At 34.4% G+C, this 21987-nt stretch overlaps 1 protein-coding gene and 1 non-coding gene across 4 annotated transcripts in view; one reads left to right on the top strand and one right to left on the bottom strand.

Annotated features, from left to right (window-relative positions):
* The window catches only part of LOC106668656, a 191453-nt gene that overhangs the window by 100087 nt on the left and 69379 nt on the right, over nucleotides 1–21987 (top strand). The gene's annotated exons all lie outside the window — the stretch shown is intronic.
* Nucleotides 14243–14316, bottom strand: Trnar-acg. Its single transcript has one exon. It is a non-coding gene; the product is annotated as a tRNA-Arg (tRNA).

Here is a 21987-nt window from a genome sequence, read left to right as displayed (position 1 = left end):
ATAGCGGCACGCATCTAGCAACACAACTAATAAACAACGACCAAGCTATAAAACAAAATAGGAAAGTTCGTTCTTTACGATAACTTCGATCTGCTTAACCTCGTTCTTTTCCCTGCTGGGTTAGGCATATATTAAAAAAATGCCTCACCTTGCTTTTATCTTTGACCAACGAATAAAATCGTCCGTCATACCAAAATTTTTGTTTTTTCATTTCATCCTGGTTTGCTTATACAGACTTTTATTCAATTGTGAGTTTAAAGTAGAATTGATGTCTCAACCTGCTTATGCCCTTAAACAAAAATTAAAACTCCAAAAAAGGCCAAAGGCGTTTCACAGAACAAAATGATTCGCAACAACAAATTATGTTATATTTCATAAAGTGGTTTTTCAAAGTTTGTTTATATGGCATAAGATAATAAAATTTAAAAAAAACAGGTAATATTAAGAAAGAAGAACATACCTCCAGTAGGAATAAAACCAAAATGGAAAGATAGCAACAATGTAATGAAAGACCATCCAATACTCATGATTTCAAGAGACTACTTGAAGGATGTTTGAATTTAATTAAATCATCCAAAGAAACCAAAGTACCAACAAAGAATGGGGAAAAAAGAAGAACACCACTTTTAGAAATGGCACCACGTACACAGATCTAGAACGCAAAAAGGTACGGGGGAAGGAATGTTCAATCTTGGAACCAAATACTCAAAACCCTTGGGAAAATACACCAGTATCTTCCAAGCTGTGGTCCATGCAACCGAGAGATGTACCCAATTCAGTTTGAAAAATAGTACAAAAACAAGAACATAGCTGTCATGTCAGATGGCCAAGAAACCATCAAAGCACTAAGTATACACATAATTAGCTCAAATATGGTGCTGAACTGCAAAACCAAACTAAACGAACTAGGTTTGCAGAACAAAGTCAACCTCTGCTAGGTCCCAGGACGTGTGGGAGTAGAAGGCAACGAAAAAGCGGACCCCTTGCAAGATAAGGGGGTTACTATACCCTGATCGGACTCAAAACCTTCTGTGGCATAGGAATACATATTATCAATGAGTACCTCAGACAGAAGGATAAAAAGAAAATGAGGAAACAACAGAATTCACTGATTGGACATAAACGATCAAAGAACCTCCTAACAAATTTTAGAAGAAGGGAGGTAACGGGCTGTATTGAGGGAATCAGGAAAAAACTGCGAATCTTAACAGGGCTCTTAAGGACACTGTAAACAAAATGACCATCAGAAGAAGAGAGGCATAACCCACCATAGCGAGTGCAGATTCTGCAGAAAAGCAGAGGAGACACCAACACACCTACGAACAAATTTGGTGCTACACTTGCCGTAGGAGGAAGTGCTTTGGGATGTTCAATGTAACCGTAGAAGAAATCCAACCATTGAAACCAGGCCAACTAAGTTCCTTGATAAATTAGGGCTCACCGGTGTGCTATAAGCACTAGGCCATAACCTTAGTACTACCCAAGTTACTCTTCTAAATTTTCAGAATTTAGCAATGGTTTATGATGTGGCTCAACCAACTTCAAAAAGAAACCTTAGCGTGTTTTTATCGGCATTACTGCCTATTTCTGTGATTATCTTGGATCTGGATGATACAATAGCTTTTAAAGGGTGCGGTATAATGTGCACCCTGGCATCTACATCTACATCTAATTAGAGCATGTCAAAAAGCTTAACGCGCCTTATATAACAAATTCATTCGAAACGACGAAACAATATATTATTACTATACTATATCTATAAATTTTCATTGAAAACAATTCTAAAGTATTTATTAAAAAATTTCTTGTAACCACAAGATACTACATACATAAAAAAACTAGTTTTTAAGGAAGACAGTCTGTTTCGTTTTTTTCTCCCAACATGAATGGTCAAACATTTCTTTGCAAAATATATTATTATTATTATTAGAACTCATCATAAAACTCATCTCTGATTTGAGACTGTCGGTTTTTGAAAAATTGACGCCAAAAGCTTTTGTCGAGATGTCTAAAAAGACGTCTTTTGGCGACAGATCTGGAGAAGTTAGTGGACGCGGAAGGATGTGGAGAAGTTTCTCATCCAAAGTACATCAATTTTACCCTCGTAATTACTCCGGGCGAGCGTTATCTTCAAGGATTTGCATTAAACTAAGCCTGGATCAAAATGTTTACGTTTTAAAGGTCCCAGGTACAGAATGGCACAGTAGGTCTCTTCTGAGACGGTTTGGTTTGGAAACGAAAATTTATAGAGCATAATAATTTTGTCAATACACAAAATAGAATGTAAACTTTATTCGGATGAAGAACAAGCTTTTGCTAACCGAAAACCATTAAAACTCAAACAAACAAGGTATATTGAAAAAACGGCAGAACTTTTGGAGTTTTTTTTTTTTTTTTTAATTCAACGGGACAAATAAAAACCTCTGAGTAATTTAAATTGTATCTGTTGGCTCAGTTGATTAAATACATAAACAAATATAAATATAGCAGCATAAGCTCACTCGAAGAAAGCTATAGAGATGGAGCTGACATAACTAGGGGCCATTCAGTTGATATATACCGTTTTGAGATAAGAAGCACCCTCCAATAGTTCTTGAATGGCTCCAGATAAACACCTACCTGCCGAGCGCACCCCGTTTTCTCCCCAACGTCAGCGAATATCAAACGAACCCATTACGGTTCATTAATATTTCATGGCGTAGAAATCACGACCGAGTCGCGGGGTGAAATCGGCGTTTTTTTTCCTCTATTATTATTATTTTCAAATCGATTTCCAGCGCCTATTGAGAACGAGAATGTCGCTCTCGGCGCGCCTCTAAGTCAACCTGTCCAACGTGATGAACATTTTTGAATAAGGAAAAGGGTGATTTTCCGGTCGGGATTCCATTAGACGAGAGGAGGATCACTGAAAATTTAAACAACCAAGGATGGAAAACGTAAGATGATTAAAAGACCTGTAAGTTTTTAATTTGATCTCATTCATGTTTATTTAATTATTTATGATTGAAAATCCCCAATAAGGAATGGCTTGGCTTGTTGTATCAATATAGCATAAACAAGTCCCTCATAACATTCTACTCCATTCATTTTTGTGCAAACTGACGGTTACTATCCCCACTTTTATAGTTTCTAATTGTGGATGATCTAATTACACAATAACAGTTTAGAATATCATGCCATAGGTTACTCAGATAACCTGGTAACAATCACAATAGGACAGTTCGATGACCCTTTGTCAAATCAGATGCCAAAGGCCCTAAACATTGTAAAAATATGGTGTGACAAGATGAGTTTTAATAAAAATCCTAAGAGAAAAAATCTCTCAAACCCTTTATTAAACAAAGTTAAACCTAAAAGCACTCACTGTAAAAGATGTGGACTTAATTTTTTTTACAGAAACTAAGTACCTATGTACAACCCTTGATTGAAAGTTCAAATAGGTTATCATACGACATGAAGTCAAGGCTCGACCATACGTGTATAAAGAATCTTCATCGATAAATATAAATTGATTATTGATTACAAAATAATACATATATTAATTACCCTTAATTAATTAATATATAAAATAATAATAAGTAATTAATCATTTATATTAATATATAAAATATAACTGCATGATAGAATAAATAATGAAATGTTATATATTATTATCTATATCTAAATTATTAATTATCGAAGTTATTTAATTTATACATGATATATTAAATATTGAAATGTTATATATTAATTTCTATATCTAAGTTATTAATTATAAAATTTATTTAATTTATGCAACATAGCATAAATATTGAAATGTTACATATTAATATCTATATCTAATTTATTAATTACAAAATGTATTTAATTTATGCATGATAGCATAAATATCGAAATGTTATGTATTCATATCTATATCTAAATTATTAATTATAAAATTGATTTAATTTCTGCATGATAGCATAAATATTGAAATGTTATATATTAATATCTATATCTAAATTAATAATTATAAAATTTATGTAATTTAGGCATGATAGTATAAATATTGAAATTTATATATTAGTATCTATATCTAAATTATTAATTACAAAATTTGTTTAATTTATGCATGATAGATTAAATATTAAAATGTTATCTATCCATATCTATATCTAAATTATTAATTCTCAAAGTTATTTAATTTATGCATGATAGCCTAAATATTGAAATGTTATATATTAACATCTATATCTAAATTATTAATTATAAAATTTATTTAATTTATGAATGTTATCATAAATATTGAAATGTTATATATTAGAATCAATATTTAATTTATTAGTTATAAAATTTATTTAACTTGTATTTGTTAGTATTAGTATTAAAATTCAATACTAATATACAATAATAGTTATAAAATTATAACATAGGGTACATATATAACTTATTATTTATAAATTTTAAATAATTTATGATGCATGATAGCATAAATATTGAAATGTTTTATGTTAATATCTATATCTTACTGATTAATTACAAAATTTATTTAATTTATCCGCAATAGCATAAATATTGAAATGTTATATATTAGTATCCATATTTAATTTATTAATAATAAAATTTAGTTATTTTTTATGTGTTAGTATTAGTGTTAAAATTCAATACTAATTTACAATATTAGTTACACAATTATAAAATATCGGGGTTTGTTTATACATTACCCTCCGTACTCCGTCCTGTGAGAGAGATCATGCAGAAAAAACTGTGGTTATGTACGGTTAATGTACATACAGTCAGACCAATACAGTCAGACCCTTTTCACATATGGATCTCTGGTATGATGTGACAAAACGCTGAACAAAAATACACAAAAATTACACATTTATTCACAAAAGGTGACTTTCGAAAGGGCCAACAGGCTTATAAGATACAAGCAAATAAAGCAGGTCTAAGGAAAAACCATCACAAAATCCTGGAGATTATTAAAATTAGTTCTATGGCTGATGACCTGATATAATGAGACTCTTCCAAGAGGTCATAGATAATCTTTGGAAGAAAGCAATCACAAGTTTCAGGAATGAGACTTAATATTAGGATAGATCAAAATGGAACAGGATGTAGGTTTGGGGATAAAAGGATCCTCGTAAAACTCTTTGGGCTGGATCCAACAAGCAGTTGAAATGACACAAAATGCTTGTCCTTCTAGCTACACACTAGTCTGCGAAGTTCTAAATTGCTCAGAGGCTACAGGAAATATCTTTCCTTAAGTTTCAGTACGTGAAGGTAAAGAAGGAAACGAACGGGTTTATCAACTACCAAAGTGGGAGCATTTCTGTGAGTTAATAAAGAAAAATATGATAGCACAGATTTACAAACTTTCGGAAAGGTAGCTGTTAGCTCTAAACTAGCCTGTGAATGCCTAAATTGCAGATGACCCTAGGAAGGCATAACGGTTGATTCATGGACATGAAAGAATATTAGAAAATGAACTAGCCCTGCAAATTCCATTATCTAGGCATTTCAAGCCATTTGGGATTTCATTAGCAATAATTCTTTTTTGATCGGCTGAGTGGATTGGATGGGCGGTGCCATTTTCCTGCTATAAAGTGTGGCCCATCGTTCAATTTTGTTCTAGTAATTGGACTATAACACATAATAAACCCTCTATTTCCTAATTGGAATTATTATTTCAAACATTGGATAAATGAATTTGAACCAAATTTGTTTTTAAACAGCCTAACATAAAACTGTACCAATTGAGATCTATGATATGAATCTCCTGTTAAATCCCCTTTTAATCGAAGGTAAAACTAGAGAAAAAATACAGAGTTTGGAATTATAATCCCCCTTGAAAGGTACATTCATTTTAAAATATGTTGATCAAATACTTCAACTTTTATCCTCTACGATTTTCATTTTCAATGAAAACATGCAAAAAGTCTCTCGAGTATGTCAAAAATCGCGGAATCCAATTGTAATTTTGAATAATAATTTTTTTACAATGCCCCCCCCCAAAAAAAAACCGTCGAATTTTACTTGCTACTATGTTAAGCCCCTTTCCGCCAAGTAGGCGGTTAGCGTAAGTTTTCGACTTCGAGTTACGACATTACTAATTCAGTGCGGACTTAACACAACCGATAAACCCCTTTGTTCAACACTCGGCCGAAGAACTTGGCTCGAAACGGGCCAAGTTTAATTTATCGGGACCGTTTCCTGCCGGCTAATTAACTGATAAATGTCTACGAGAAAGGACATTAACATCTCACAATTCCATCTGCCTCTTGTCCATTTTAGCCAATTAACTTGTCAAAATTAAAAAAACCGCATGTAGATAACGGAAAACATAACTAGCACAAACGTATTAATGAAAATGTTTCAAAAAACACAACTTAAACAAATCCAGTTAAAATAATTAGGTTAAAAGTTTAACAATAAAACTTTACCCATTATGCAAGTTGATTGCTTATGGGGTGAAAGTAAAGTGGCAAATCCGCCTTATAAGGCCGACATCTGGAGCCGAGATGCATTTTATGACACGATGCCTACAACATAATCATAATGTGAAACTTTTAATATTCATTGAATAAATGTTACGACAGTTCGACTTGAAAATTTACGTCAGAGTTAGTAAAAATATTAGACAAATTTTAATAGATACCTAGCATGTTCTTTTCGATCCTTTGACCCCCGTCCAATTAATTAAAAACTTCACTAATTTCGTGGTCCGCTTGACCAACTAAACATTACAATTAATTAAGGTTTTTAGTTGGGATGAAAAAAAGTTAATGGCACGAGAGGGACTCGAACCCACGACCTTCGGCTAGATACGCCGCTGCTCTACCACCTGAGCTATCGTGACCTCTGATCCACTCGGACATCAATTCCCAATCTCAACCCCACTAAGGTCGTGGGTTCGAGTCCCTCTCGTGCCATTAACTTTTTTTAATCCCAACTAAAAACCTTAATTAATTGTAATTAATTAAAAACATTGAATTTTATTTCTCTAATCCTCAGGAACTATTTTATATACGAATTTATTAATTTTACAAACTAGCTTATTAACATAGATAATTTTTTCAATAATCTTTTTCATTTGAACGGAGTCAGGAGAATATGCAAAGTGTATTTGGTCCTCCGGGCCGGATGATGTTACCTTACAGTAGCATATTAAGTTTTGGGACACAACCTACATTAAGTATGGTTAAAACCCTAACATTCTTTTATTTTTAACCATGACCAAACTGGCCTGATAGATAAACATGTGCGCATGTAAAACAAATGGGAAATTTTAATTTTTTATTAGCTAAGAATATAATTTATTATTGGATAGTGTGTTGTGTTGTTAAATGTAAATGTTTAATTTTACTTGTAACACCATTAATAATACTGGTCCACCCATTCTCACCCACTTCTATAAACATGAGAGAGATAAACGACATAAAATGAAAGAGAGAGGGAGAGAGAGTGATGATAAATAAAGAAAGAAGTCAGATTAATGAAAGAAAGAGAGGGAGTGAGAGAGCGTAAGAGGGAGATCATAAATGAAGAAAGAAAAGTTAGATATATGAAAGAAAAAGGAAAACAAAAGAGAGAGAGAGTGAGAGAGAGAGAGAGAGAGAGAATGCTGAGAGAGAGGCTGAAAAATGAAGAAAGATGTCAGATTAAAGAAAGAAAGAGGGTGAGGGAGAGGGCCAAAGACGTAATGACAAATAAAGAAAGAAAAGTTAGATACATGAAAGAAAAAGAAAGAAACAGAGAGAAAGTGAGAGAGAAAATGAAAGAGACAAAGACATTGAAGAGAAATGTAGAAGAAAAGTTAGATGGATGAAAGAGAGGGAAACACACACACACAGAGAGAGAGAGAGAGAGAGAGAGAGAGAGAGAGAGAGAGAGAGAGTGAGTGAGTGAGTGAGTGAGAGAGAGAGAGAGAAAAAGAGATAGACAAAGACAGTGATAACAAATTAAGAAATAAACGTCCGATGAATGAAAGAGATAAAAAAGAGTGATAGAGGGAGAGATAGAGAGAGTGCTGAAAAATGAAGAAAGATTTCAGATTAAAGAAAGAAAGAAAGAGTGTGAGTGAGAGGGCCAAAGGCGTGATGACAAATGAAGGAAGAAAAGTTATATACTAAAAGAAAAAGAAAGAAACAGAGAGAAAGTGAAAGAAACAAAGATATTGAAGAGAAATGTAGAAGAAAAGTTAGATGTATGAAAAAGAGAGAAAGTGAGTGGGAGAGAGGGGGAGGGAGGGACAGAAAGAGAGAGACAAAGACAGTGATGACAAAGTAAGGAATAAATGTCCGATTAATGAAACAGATAAAAAAAGTGATAGAGGGGGAGAGAGATAGAGATAGAGATAGATAGAGAGAGAGAGCGAGAGAGAAAGGAAGTTAGACAGAGAGACAAAGACAGTGATGATGAATGAAAAAAGAACAGTTAGACCGGAGTGAGAGCGAGGGAAAGATAAAGCATATATAACTTTAATAATTAGTTAAGTAATTATTATGGTCCTCCGATTTTCGCTGTGTACTCAGACACTTATACATAAACTGCTTGTTTAATTACGACTTAATTATGTTTACAAGCAGAATATTTTGTCTGACCTCTCTAACGCTCTGGTTACTCATAAAAAATTTAATATACAATATTTTTTACTTTTTAGAATTTTTAATATGTTTACATCCCACAGTTTACACTTTATATGACTTTTAATGGACTTCCAAGCCCGAATATTGTCGGAAATGTTTTATTTTAAACTTGTCCCAGTGGCGCTATAATTCAAATGAGAATCATCCGGCCGAATTTATTGGTACTTGACTTCTCCCGACAACACGAGTCGTCCGTTTTTTGTACGTATGTGTGTGTGTCTGTTCGTTTGTGTGCGTACGAACGAACATTTCATACGTCGGTGACTCCATCCATTTAGTATGTCAAGTGAGCATCCACCTTTCCCCGGAACCCAAACCAAGTATAGAGTGCCGGGTCGACCACGGTCTGTATATTAATCATTCACAGCGCATTGATCTGTCCGTCGAATAAGCTCTAGAATCACAGATTATCATCTGGTCCGATATGTTTCGCTGTTTCTCTAGAAAAAATCTTCAGTTTTCATTGAATATAATAAATTCACAACACCTAAGAGAAAATTGTAATTTCAGCTACCACACTAGGTCACAGTATTGTTGCACGGGGAAAAATTGATTGTCAAGACGATGGAAACGGGCCCACCTTCTCATATCTCTTCCGAATTTCTGTTATATATATATTATATCGATGTTATTGATTCCTTTCGTTCCCCCTTTACCTGCCTATCTCGCTGACTGATGGATGCGCCACACCGGCTCAATCGGTCGCAAATTGGTTTCCCTACGGTAGTAAACTCCCTAGGAGATGATTTTATTTAAGCGAGAAAAATTTTTTTGTCAACTCCAAGCTATTTTGACCGAAGCTAGTTTGGATCGGATCAATTTTCTTAAAAAAGAGATGATGACATAAACAATGTTATTCATTCTTATTCACTAGCAGACTAGCAACAACTACAAACTAAGAAAAACTCACATGGAAACTGACACTCACACAGCTAACAAAGATTTTTGGTGTGCTAAGGCAGTTTGTAAGAACGGTACAGTGTGCAGAGGTCACACTTCACACCGTTAAAAGAATATTTGATTGTATGTATGTAAAATAATTAATTGAAACAAAAAAAGAAGGAAAGAAATAAAGGAAGAGAGAAAGAGAGTGATAGAGTGATAACAAATGAAAAATAAAAAATACGAAAGAAAAAGAGAAAGTAGGCAAGAGTGAGTGAGAGAGTCAAAGACAATGATGATAAAAGAAGAAAGAAAAGTTAAAAATACTAAAAAAAGAAGAGCAAGGAGAGAGAGAGAGAGAGAGAGAGAGAGAGAGAGAGAATTAGAGACGGCGATAGAGCGAAAGAGCGTGGATGTGGAGATGTGTGAGTGAGACAGAGATAGTCACGACAAATGAAAAAATACGAAAGAAAAAGCGAGAGTGATTGAGAGAGTCAAAGACAGTAATGACAAATGAAGAAAGAAATTATAGAAATACTAAATAAAGGAGAACGGAGAGAGAGACAGACAGAGAAAGTGGGAGTGAGCGTGGAGGAAGAGAGAGTAAGTTAGAGAGACAAAGATAGTAACGACAAATGAAAAGAAATTAGAAAGAAACAGCGAGGAAAGGCGAGAATAAGTTAGAGTGTCAAAGACAGTAATGAAAAACGAAGAAAAAAAAGATAGACACACTAAAGAAAGGAGAAAGGAAAGAGATATCGACAGAGAGAGTGGGAGTGTGCGTGGAGGAAGGGAGAGTAAGTTAGATAGATAAAGATAGTGATGACAAATGGAAAAGAAAAAAGAAAAAATACGATAGAAAAAGCGAGAGAAGGCGAGAGTGAGTGAGAGAATCAAAGACAGTGATGACAGATAAAGAAAGAAAAGATAGAAATAATATAGAAAGGAGAGAGAGAGAGAGAGAGAGAGAGAGAGAGAGAGAGAGAGATTGATTAACGTTTTATTTACACAATCACTCAAAGTTTGGTCTCTAGGTCCAAAATTAAATTGCATCTTCATTTTTAATATTAACACTACTCCACTTTTAAACAAAAAAGTTTAAAATGTGCTCCAGCACGTCGTACTAATCACATCAACCGTTGTACCCTATATACGTATGAAAATATCTTCTAATAAAAAAACTAATGGCATGCTAATAAACTTACTTGTTAACTTCACTAATTTTGTGGTCCGCTTGACCAATTAATTTATTACAATTAATTAAGGTTTTTAGTTGACATAAAAAAGTCAATGGCACGAGCGGGATTCGAACCCACGATCTTCGGGTTGATACGCCGCTGCTCTACCACTTGAACTATCGTGACCTGGATCCACTGGGACACCAACTTCCTATCTCAACCCCACCTTTTGAGTTTTCCCTCCTGTTTGCCATATAAGGCAGTGTAAATAAATTACATAACTAATTTATATGTTATTAAATAAATCTTTCAATATCATTGACTAAAATCTAAAACATAGAGATTTATGACTAAAAAAGGAATTAAATATTTTTCTATAACTTTTTTTTTTAACTCAAGTAATTACGTAGTGTGTTGCAATTGGAGGTTTTTGATTCGCTCAAATGCAGGAGATTGATAAATTGTTGCCTGTGCTCGGTTAAGCCGGGTCTGGGTAATAATAGTACATTGGCAATTGACTGTTCAGTATGCCTGAAGGCAAGAACCAATATATCCTTAGATTGAATTACTTTATACATGAGATGGTCGTTTATCACCCGGTAATGTTCTACTCGACCGAGCTAACTAGGAAACTAAGAATGTGAGGCCAATTCTCTCGTCTGTGCGAGACCTTGAGACAAAAGCATCTGATGCTTTTAAACCTGTAATGACCATTAAGCATCAATTTCTATATTTCTTCTGATAAACGAAAAAGCCTTTTTTATATTGACCAAGAAATAAGTTTATATTGTCGGAAGTATGACGAAGACGGAAAAGGTTTTGCTCATCTCTAATATATCCGTATTTCTAAACCAGCGAGAGATAAATATGCAGACATCCACAGAAGATGGAACAAGCGTCCCTGATTCTTCTAATATAATTCGCGACAATCAATTTTGATTTATGAGTCACCTGTACTCTGTTCAAAAGTTCCATCGTGTTATGGATCAACACACATCTCTCGAGAAGAAGGAAGGCACAAAGTTCTTCAGACTTCGATTGATCTGGCACTGCGTTTGCCCATAAATCCTTGAACACTTCTTTATTTTTTAAGACCTACCAAACCTACAGATACTTAACAATAAAGATCCTCTCACTCTCATCGCTGGATACGGACGTCTCTCAGGGTGGCGTCTTTGGTCCATAATACATTCATTATATACTGTTAATTAATATCTCTTACCACATTGTCATTCTATTATCCAACTCCGACCTAATTAAAGTTCTTCCGGACACCTTATTACTTTAAAATAATCATTAAAAAATGGCAATCAAACTCAACAAAACAAGTGTCAAAATAGGTCCTTCACACTTCGTCACATCGCTTAACCATAACCTCACCCCCTTCCTACCCTAAACATCATCCGCTATCTTAGCCTACATCGAGACAAACCGATTGACCTGGAATTCCCATACACGACTGAAAAGAAATGAATTGACGATACTGATTACATACTTGTAAGACTACTACATAACAGATCTAAACTGAACAACAAAATACTGAAACTATTTTGGACATATGACATATAATAACCAAACCTCTCAATCTCCGCCGAATCCAGACCCTACAATCACGTATCCTTGTATGTTTTCAACCATAACGACCTACCCCTTATAAAAGACGTTGCAAGAGCTAGCAAAAATAAATTAAATTTAACATCCAATACCATTCTAACCCTCAAGTGCATCTTCCCTCCCAATTTCTTTCGAACCATGCCACAATTGAAGGAACCATATCAGGTACACTTGTCCAAGCCATCCAAATAAAGAGATTATTATGAACCTATTCACATTCTATAAAAGCTTGAAACATAAAAATCTTAACAGGAGTTGAATGACAAAATAGATCAGCTAAGAAGCTACAAAAAAAATAAAACGAAAAACGCCGCATCCAAGATCTCCTCCTCTAGGAAAACAACAACCTGACAATATCTAATGTGCCAGGAACATAGAAGTTCATGGTAATAAAAAAAGCAGACAACAGCACCTCTATATCAGGCTAATAAGATTGCACTAGAATCCTTCGTCTTATATTGGCTCCATTGATCGGACGAACTCCAGAGGCAGAAAAAACCCACACGAAAACTGGCAAGCATACAGTTAGACAGGGTGAAACTTTAGGTAACGTTAGGAATGAGGAAGAAGAAACTGCATGTATCTTTGAGGCTCAATGGTGACATTACCTAGGATATCAAGAAGGCCCGGTAAAAATGGCAGCAATGACAATCATGCACTAATACTTCTACAGAACTCAGGAGAATGATTAGCAGGAATAACAATTAACCTTGATTGCTTCTTAAAAAAAAGCTCGAATCAAATGAACTGAAAAACTAAGAATAGTTAAGGCAAAAATCTACGCTGCTTGAGAATACAAAAGGCCCACGTCCTGGGATTTCGTTATGATCGTCATCAATTTTCAATGCCGCTCTGATTTTACATATTTCTTCCTGACTTCTTCCCGGTAATCCTTCGATAGTGATAGAAAGTGATAATTATTAAAATGCATCAGTGATTTAGGAGTGACTAGCTCCTCCTTGATTTATTGTTATTTTATCTCTGTGATTTATGTAACTTATTGCAGCTCGCGCAGAGGTTTCTCAATTTTTTAAAAATTTATAGTTTTAACCACGGATAAAGAAAGTTGCTCAATTTCTGGTAACATCCCACCGCTCAGTTCTCCAAATAAATACCAAGTTGAAAGCACTTTTAAACAAATCTGAGGTTTAAGCAAGGAGTATTCTCTTTTTATCTCGCTACGAGAGATTAAACTCGAAGTTTTTTCCCCTCTCGACCATCTTTTCTCAAACGTGCCGTAATTAAAAACTTGTGACCTGAGTTTTGATACGGCCAAAGTTTATAATGAGGAGGAGGGTTTGGAAAGATTTCAGCGTAAATCTAGGCATTTAAGGCAATTGTGCCCCAGAGAACATTATACCGTCGTATGTAGTATTGCTTCATTAATTTATACATATTTTTAGTTTTACTATTATACATAAGACTAGCTTGTCGTCTACACACCTGTACATTCTCTCAGACTAAAAATCTCGGCCGTTGACAAGTTTAATATTGCCAAGTGTAAAGTCCTATAAAGTCCTAATTTTAAAAGACAAAAAGATTTTACTATTTACTTGGCGTTTAAACCCAACCTTTCAATGGTGTTTTATTTATCTTAAAAAATCATCAGGGCATGTGAAAACCCCCTAAGAAAGGAAATTTTATTGGGTTTTGGTATAGGTTTTTCTTTACTCGTTTACACTATCAATGATCATTCATATTTCGAAATAAACTATTAATCATGTACTATTTAGTTTGATGGCAAGGCTGATAATCAAACATTAATTTTATATGATGATATTGTATTGTAACTGTCCATTGTATAATTAAAAATAGGCTTTATACCAATTTATTTTGTCATCGATTGGAAGATTGTAATTTAAGTATCGATTTCTTATGTATCTAGTTTTGGCAAAGTACGTTTTTAATTCAATTAATGATTCGTTTTATGTAAGGTCTTGGTAGAGATGGAAAAGTTAGTGTCACGAGCGGGATTCGAACCCACGACCTTCGTCTCCGTACGCCGCTGCTCTGACCACTTGAGCTATCGTGACGTGTGGTTAGAGTAGCGGGGAATTAAGCCAAAGGTCGTGGGTTCGAATCCCACTCGTGACACTAACTTGTTCATCTCAACCAAGACCTTACATAAAAAGAATAGTTAAGTGAAATAAGTGATTTGGTTAAATAGTCCGCTAAACATAAATGGATTGATCCATTCTTAAGTTAATTCAATTAATTTACTTACTTTAAAAAACGGAATTATTAAAAATAAAAGTATCTTCCAGCTCTCAGCACGTAGAACGGTCGTGGGTTCGAATCGCACGTCAGCTATGAAATTTCTTATACATTTTCCCCAATAATTATAATAATCATTATGCATCATACTCTGGCTAATACATGAAAATATAAGACCATTGAAAAATATTAAAATCACCCTTGGATTATTACTAATAAAAACCCAAGTCAATTTTGTCCATTATTTTTAATTCTCTTGTTATTCTATATAATAAATACTCGATAAATGTTTTGTTTCTTCGGCTTTTCATATCTATATTTCATCAAGTGTTATCATTTACGAATTTGGAAGTTCGTGGTCTACCCACGCCCTTTGTTCGTGTCTCGCCTGTTGTTCTGACGTGCCCTGTTCATCAATTCCATTTCATTACCTTAATTACTTTTATCAATATCTTTCTAAACCCTCTCGTCGGATAGGATGACATTTAATTTAATTTTTTTCGGGTACAATTTGGGTAGGTGTCGACCTGACATTGAGAGATGAGAGAAAAAAAAAACATCAAATATATCCATGTAATTTTTATTAAATGCATAAATAAATCTATAAATATGAAGTTTGTTAATAACAAAAATAATCATAATAATCATATTTACCATTGCTGTTTGATAGAAGAATACTCAGTGTAAGTTATGATTAAAAGTAGGCAAAATTTTAATTATAATTATAAACCCTTTGGATTTTGTTGGAGTTCTTAGAGGGCTTTATTATAGTGAAATATTCTTTCCTTCTGAAATTTTAATAAAATATTTGATAAAACACTTGAAATCAAGACAATCGATTCAAGTTAATAGAACTGTATTTGAAATTTAGACAGGCAAGACAGGACAGTTGGACTCAACAAATACATTTGGTAAATAAGGTTGATATTATTTTTATATATATTTATTTTATATATATATGGATATTCTAATTGAAAAATGTAAAAAAAAATATAGTTCCTTTGGATTTGATTTTTTTTGTTTACCCTAGTGGCTAGAAGGTTTTCATTATACAAAACATTTCCTTCAAAAATTGTGATAAAACACCAAAAAATAGGGCTGGGTGAATTTTAAATGAACATCTCTCTAAATGTACAAAAGACTGTCTTCAGATAAAATGATAAAAACAGACCTTTTTGTCGTATTTGTGATTATGGGCTGAGTTTTATCATAAAGGATGATCTGCTGATTGATCGAACTTTATTGAAAATAAATAACTAATTACAAAAAGCCATGAAATATTTCCTTACAACAAAAACTCAATAATGAACCAAGGATCAAAACTCAGTAATTGCACAATACAATTGCCAAAACCTGTGCAACGGTTTCAGATTCTGTTTAACTTTTTTTCTAAGCAATTTAAAGAAATCTAAAGTTCCATTATACTAATGTCTTGTAGGTATATTAATGTTAAGCCCAATTGGAAAATTATTTACACCAGTGACTTTTGAAAGCCTCCTCTATAGAATACTAATATTCCCACTAAAATTTTAATAAGATATCTTTAAAAAAAACCCTTAACAATGTGAATTTTAATTGAACATCAGAGGAAAATTTTGATTGTAAATAGAGAAAAGAGCAAGGTTATGGATATCAACATAGAATTGTGGAAAGACAGTTATTAAACACTTGATTTAAAATTCAGAAATGTGATTGAAAGGTTCAGGAACAACATTAAATTGCAAAACCAATTACGAACCAGAAAAAAGTTTGTTTTTTTAATTTTCATGGCCAAGCTGCAAGACATATTTATAATTGATTTTAAAACAATAGACTATTTTATATCATGTTATATCCATTTTTCCCCAGAAGTGAATTGTGATTTTAAAATGCAAATGTCTCGATGATCATGAATAATCGAAACTTCGATTACTGTGAGACGTTTTGCAATTAAAAGCACATTAAAAAATGAGTCATCGGAACACAAATTTACTAAATGCGAACAGAAAAAAATGTGAGTTCTTTCAAATTTGATAGCCATGTCCCTAGACTAATTAGTTGAACTTCGCATTATACTCTTATATATAATGATACGGCATAAGAAAAATTTTTAAATATCACAAATTTTAGAGAACAAAATACAAAAGAAAATTGAAATGAATTTAATGAAATTTGCTCTTTTTGAAATATAAACGTGTAATTGTCGTGTAGGATTCGGAACCCAGGTTCACACCCAGTTACTCACTTGAGCGAAACATAACTCAATTAGTTAAAACACATGGTTAATTAAATTTGAAGGATTCAATTGTAAATAATGTGGTTGGCGTGAGGTTTAATCAAATTACACCGATAATTCTACCTTTATTTCATGTTTTTAACTCTATGATTATATGTGTGTTTCTTAGTGACCTGTTTATTCATAAATTGTTGAAGTCGTTAGGAGCGGTCAAGAAGTGGTAGTTTAGAAAAACACCTTTTCCATTTTTTTGCCGACGTTCCGACCTTTATTCGGGTCATCTTCATGGCACAAAGTGTGGTGCTATTCTTGTGGTGTCATATTGTCAATATGAAAACTTTCACACAAAACGAATATTACACCACAAATATAGCACAACACTTTATGCCTGAAGATGACCCGAATAAAGGTCGGAACGTCGGCAAAAAAATGAAAGAGGCGTTTTTCTAAACTACCTCTTTCTTGACCGCTCCTCACGACTTCAACCAATCTAGGATTAAACTGCCTCACGGGAGGGTCTTAATGAAAAACCAAATTCAATTGTTATTGTCAACATTTCGACCTGTTTTAAGGACATCATCAGGGCCTGAATTACAAAAACAATGAAAACATACACTTCATGTTAATGAAACGTTTTTATAGATTTTGTAATTCATACCATGAGGATGACTGCAAATAAAGTCGAAAGCTTGGCAGAACATTCTTTGGATTGAGAAACATGACCACAACCTCCATCAGTACGTTAGTATAATTACAACTGTTTGGTCAATTCTATCTATAATTTATGTTGGGTTGTTTCACATGAAATATCCGATTTTATAGTTTGAGAATTTCAGAGAGGATAGCGGTTTTCTGTTGTTTACTTCCAACTGTTTACATATTATAATTGAGCAGTTATTAATCCTCCACTTTTGTTTGTAATGATGAGCTCCCCAATCCATTACACACTTTTTAGCGTTTTGTCTAACATTCCTTTACCAGTTTAGACTCTGTAATTTGGATGCTGAGGCTGCAAGAAACGACAGTAAGATGTTTTAGGAAGGGAATACCGAATTGCAAAACGGGCCTCGCGGGAGACCCTGGCGGTTGACAACGATGTCTTTAACCTTCAGGTGGAAGAACTCACTAACAAACAGTCAGAGAACTCGCAGCACAACTAAGTGCAAGTGCAGCTAACGTGTCACGAAAATTAAGGATCAGGAAAAGTCAAAAAGCTTGATTTATAGGTCCCTCACTGAGCGAGCCTCGAGACATGAGTTTCGTTGCTCGCCATGCAAAAACTGAGTCTTCTCTTGAAATAATAATCACTTGCGATGAAAAATGGATTGCATATGACAATTTGCGTCGGTCAGGGCAGTGGTTAAACATCGACAAAGACATACACATGACAAGACACATGCCAAAACATACACCCAAAAAAAATTGCTGGTGTCCGTATGGTGTTCCAATTCTGGAATTATTCACTACTTTTTTTGCCTAGAGGGGAGACCATCACCACTATATCGTACTGCAAGGAAATTGTCGAAATGCATAAAAAATTACTCAAAAAGCAATCTGCATTGGTAAATCGAAAAGATCCTATTCTTCACGACAACGCCAGGCCTCATGTTTCAAAACATAGTATAAACAAATTGAAAGAGCTTGGCTACAAAGATCATCAGCATTCAACTTATGCTCCAGATTTGTCCCCAACATATTTTTACCTGTTTAGGATTTAGACAAATTCCTCAAAAGAAAAATTTAAAAAAATGATGTTTAAGTCAAAAAGCGTTTTCATATTTTGTTACATTTCAAAGCTCAGAGTTCTTTAGTTCTGGCATAACAAAATTGGTCACATTTCATGTGAATCAACCCAATATTTAAGATTAAGCTTTGATGGTGGACTTAAAATAGAAAGATTTGCTGTAAAAATTTGTCTTTTTCATTAAAACCACAACATTTTAATACATACATTTATTTATTAAAACTGATCAAATGAGACCAGCCATTAATTTTCGAACTAAATATTACTTAGAAATAAATAAATTATAAATAACTTTAGTATACTCATCAGTGTCACAGTTTTTCTAATTTAGCTTTTACAGAACTAAATCAAATGTTGATACTTCTAACAAAAATTAGGATTAAAACGATTCTTCCAACCGCAGAGTTTAATTTCCTATTTTCATTAGTTGAAAACTTACGGGGTTAGGAAATTAAAATGGAGAAAAAAAAGGGAGGAAAAAGGACCGCATCTCAAGCCTCCCACTGTGTCATTTTAATAAATGAGCAACTATTTATTTTATTTTTACTCTGACAAACGTGCCACAATTGCCACCAATCTAATAAAAAAGGATTAAAGAATGAAAAAAATTACTTTACATAATTCACTTTCATTTTATTAAGTGACGCAGTTTAAATAATTTTTTTAATATAAAATACTAAGCCATAAAACTGATTCTGATATAATTTCTTTTTTATCCTATAAGCTCACATTAAAACTCTTAATAAATTGAAGTAAAGCATAATTTATTTACCTCCTAGTGGAAAGTCGTTTCAAATGATTTGATCACGTCGTTCGAAAACGAGAAAGGACGGTGTTTCGAATCTGCTATTAACTGGGTTGTCCACATAAGAATTCCATGGAGGTTGGCCATTAGTTATTAAAAAGGATAGAGAAGCCATTCTTTCCTTCTCAATAAATGATAAACCCTTGGCCCTAGAAGGGCTATTTCCCTGGGACAAAATCTCCGTCCAACTTTGAATAAACAAGTCCACCTCTTGAATTGACAATTTCACCGTTTATAAAAAGTACGCGAGAAGATTTTAATAAACTTTCAGTTAATTAAGGTTTTAGTTGAGATAAAAAAGTCAGTGTCACAAGCGGGATTCGAACCCACGACCTTCGGCTAGATACGCCGCTACTCTACCACTTGAGCTGTAATGCTTCGGTCCACTCGGACACTAACTTTCCATCTCAACCACACCTTTTCAATTTTCCCTCCTTTTTGCCATTTGTCAAATGTCGTGTAATCTATTTGATTCTCGGCGACAAATGAAATGGCCACGGAGAGCTTTACTGAAGATATACTTCATTTTAACTTAGTAAATTTACTAGTTTTCGTGGTCCGCTTGACCAATTAATATCTTTCAATTAATTAGGGTTTTTAGTTGAGATAAAAAAGTCAGTGTCACGAGCGGGATTTTATCTCAACCTTGATGACCTCACGAGCAAAGCAGGTGGTAGATGTTGACAACGATAGTTAAAATATATATTTGAAGCTGACCCCACAAAAACTACTCGAGAAATGGCGGAAGAACTTGATATTGACCAATCCACAGTCGTTCCTCATCTAGAAGCTATTGGGGAAGCAAAGAGAGTCCCACTTAGCGCGAGCTAAACGACCGCCAAGAGGATCGCAGGTATGAAATCTGTTCAATGCTTTTCGCACGCAACAAAAATGATTTATTTCTTAGTCGTATAGTAACGTGTGAGGCAAAATGGATATTATACGACAATAGACAGCGTTTTAGACAGTACCTGCATAAAAGTGAAAAACCAAGGCACTTCCCAAAGCCAAGCTTACATCCAAAAGAAATTATGTTGACAACGATAGTTAAAATCTATATTTGAAGCTGACCCCACAAAAACCTCTGGAGAAATGGCGGAAGAACTTGGTGTTGACCATCCACCGTCGTTCCCCATCTGGAAGCTATTCAGAAAACAAAGAATCACGCCAAGTGGGTTCCGCATGCCAAAAGGATCGCAGGTATGAAATCTATTCATGCTTTCCGTACAAAAAAAACGATATTTTTCTTAGTCGTACAGTAACGTGCGACGAAAAATGGATATTACGACAATAAGAGTGAAAACCAGGGCACTTCCCAAAGCCAAGCTTACGTCCAAAAGAAATTATGGTCACTATCTAATGGTCATCTGCAGGACTCATTCATTCCTGCTTCCTCAATCTGGGTGAAACCATCACTGCTGGGGGCCTATCCTACTTCACAACAACGCACGCCCACACGTCGCACAACGGACTTCGTCTCAACTTTATGTCAGGTTACAAGGCTTTACCACATCCACCATACTCACTGGATCATTGCCTGGTCATCTGCAGGGCTCATTTATTACAGCTTCCTCAATTTGGGTGAAACCATCATTGCTGAAAAGTACTGCAATGAAATTAACGAGATGGGCCGAAAATTGGAATTTGGATTGGATTTTAAGATATTGGGTTGACGTACCCAGGCTTTTGATGGTACGACAAGATAGTTGTGGAAGCTAAAGGGCATCCTTCCTTATCCTCAAATCCTTCCTAACAAACCGATACCTCCAAGTTAACCAGCCTTCCTGTTCTATTTTTTCCATTTTAGCCGGCATCCCCCAGGGAAGCACACTTGCTCCCTTGCTTTACTCTCTCTTCATATTTGATCTCCAATTGTATTCCAACACCTTAACCTTTACATAACCACGGCAGTCCTCTCCACAAACTTTCTCTTACTTCAATCGGCATTCTCCGAACCCATCTTCTTAGCTTTAACCCTGGCTCCGAGAATGGAGAAGCAAGATAAACAATCAAAAATATAAATACATATTTTTTAATCTTAATCGTAAAACTCTCCCACTGACTACTGTACCCCAATTCCTGCAGCGAATAGTATACCATACTTTATTCGTACAAAATACTTACGTGCAATCGACACAGGACGAAAACGAAGTGACTGTAACCTTACATATAAAATGCTGACGAGACTACTTGGGAAAAGATGTAGACCTACATTATTTACTAAAATAAAACTATTATACACTACCCTAATCGCCCGACTTGGACTAACGGATTTGAACTGTGTGGGACAGCCATACGTTCCAATCCTAACAGTATCATTTGTACAATAGTTCACTTTGTACATCACCAATCATATTATCCACTGCGATCTCAAAATACCCTAAGTCCCAAACCTGGCCCACCCCGTTAATTCTCTATCCAGTTCAACCCTCGTAAATGACTGAAGCGCAGGTGGCCGACCATCTGATAGTGTAACTTCGGCAATGACTTCTGTTGAATTCAGTCATAATGGCCAATTAGGGCCACATTCATTGGATAGTGGCTGTCCAAATCAATCACGCTAGACATGTACATGTGCATAAAGTATTGTATAAGTTCATGTGTGTATGTACATCGTTGAAATTCACAATTTGTAAGCAGTTATTAAATAAATAAATATATTGAAAAAATTCATATTCCGCAAGGTATAAGACCTAGGGGATGCTTATATGATTGTCTTGTACATA

The sequence above is a fragment of the Cimex lectularius genome, unplaced genomic scaffold (genome assembly GCF_000648675.2).
Source record: "Cimex lectularius strain Harlan isolate CLEC.00 unplaced genomic scaffold, Clec_2.1 scaffold250, whole genome shotgun sequence".
NCBI classification, from domain to species: domain Eukaryota; kingdom Metazoa; phylum Arthropoda; class Insecta; order Hemiptera; family Cimicidae; genus Cimex; species Cimex lectularius.
The sequence above is the reverse complement of the archived record's forward strand: the minus strand, read 5'-3'. Positions and strand labels throughout refer to the sequence as shown.